The sequence below is a fragment of the Bolinopsis microptera genome, chromosome 6, assembly GCF_026151205.1.
Source record: "Bolinopsis microptera isolate Bmic1 chromosome 6, MBARI_Bmic_1.0, whole genome shotgun sequence".
Taxonomy (NCBI): Eukaryota; Metazoa; Ctenophora; class Tentaculata; order Lobata; family Bolinopsidae; genus Bolinopsis; species Bolinopsis microptera.
This window is the reverse complement of record NC_087077.1, coordinates 3964792-3966295: the sequence shown is the minus strand read 5'-3', so window position 1 is coordinate 3966295 and position 1504 is coordinate 3964792. Positions and strand designations below refer to the sequence as shown.

Genomic DNA, 1504 nt, shown 5'->3' with positions numbered 1-1504 from the left:
GAATAAATAAAAACAAATTAAATGATATGGAAAAATGGTCTCAAAAATACGAGTAATATTGTTGTTGAAAATATTTGAAAAGAAAATTTGTGACTAAAATTATGGTAACCATAATATTTTAAATGGGAAACAAGGTTATTGTGAACCAAATTTTTTCAGGCATGGTGGGCTGAACATGGAGCTACCAAGAGCTGCTGATCATTTAGAAATAAACTCAGTTGCAGCAGACAGGCAGAAGCATTAGTTTGAGTTAAGTTGTAAAGCCTCTTTAAACTTTTTCATCACAAAGAGAAATTTAATTTTTCTGATTCAAAGATAAGTTTGATCAATTTCGCTTGATAGGAATGTTTTATCATTTCTGTAATAATTTCTCTATTCTGTTTATCCCGGTGCAAATTGGCTTCCACGTAATACTTCCAGCTAAGCGTGAGCGTTTTAAATAAAGACTGAGATCAACGCGGCAGGACTGAATGAATCATCCATTTACTGCTCATGCTGTACAGGTATATCTCACCTCGTCTAGTAGGAATTTATTGAATGCTCCCTAAATTTGAAGAAGTATATTGAACTATTGAAGAAGGTAAATTCAGTTTTTGCCCACTGAGGCCTCATATTGTTTAAGATGTATCATCTATCGTTTCAGCTTAAGTTATAAAGGAACCATCTCAACTGACCACGGCTGTTCTAGCGTGGATTTTAATCCGATAGGATTTTGCCATTCCTAGTTGGACGACGTTCGCTGTCCTAGGGTGATCCAATCGCATTTCAGATCGTCGTCCGATCGCTCCTGAGAGCTAGGCGCTCGGATTTTATTTTTAAATAGGAAACAAAAAATCTGATTTCCTAGCTCTAGGATTTAACGTTTCCGAGAGGTGTGCTTTCGAAATTATGTTTCCGAGAGGTGTGCTCTCGGATTCATCATTTCCGGGAGATAAAATGCGTGTTGCGTGTTTCTGAACTCAAATAAAATTCCATCGAGATCGAAAACATGGACAAAATTTTTAATTATATTAGCTTTTAGTATGTTCACATTCTTCCGTAAAATTAATGAGAAAATATAGAGGAGCAAAATTCTTCATCGTTAGATACGGCCATACTCGGTTGAATACACCCCATCTCGTTCGATCTGTGAAGTTAAGCAACTGCAGGCCGGGTTAGTTCTTGGATGGGTGACCGCCCGGGAATTGCCGGTGCCTTATCCTTTTGTTATATTTCCGAAGAATTATTTTACTGAACAGAAGAAATTGTGTATGGCTTTTTCAGAATTGCAGTGATTATTAAGAATAGCATTTTATCCTTAGCAATATAGTTTATGTTCAAACGCAAGGAAATATTTCCAAATGTCAGAATAACATGGCTTAGAATAGCGACAAAGTTTTGTCTGAAAGGGCTTTGTTCTCTATGACTATATTTTCTCATTAATTTGACGGAAGAATGTAAACATACTAAAAGTTAATATTTCAAATTTTTGAAGTGAACTTGAAGAGTACTAAAAGGTATCCTG

General features: G+C 35.7%; 1 pseudogene; it reads left to right on the top strand.

Moving 5' to 3' along the window:
• Positions 1-1083: 1083 nt before the first annotated feature.
• Positions 1084-1202, top strand: LOC134817673 (5S ribosomal RNA; annotated as a pseudogene).
• Positions 1203-1504: the final 302 nt, after the last annotated feature.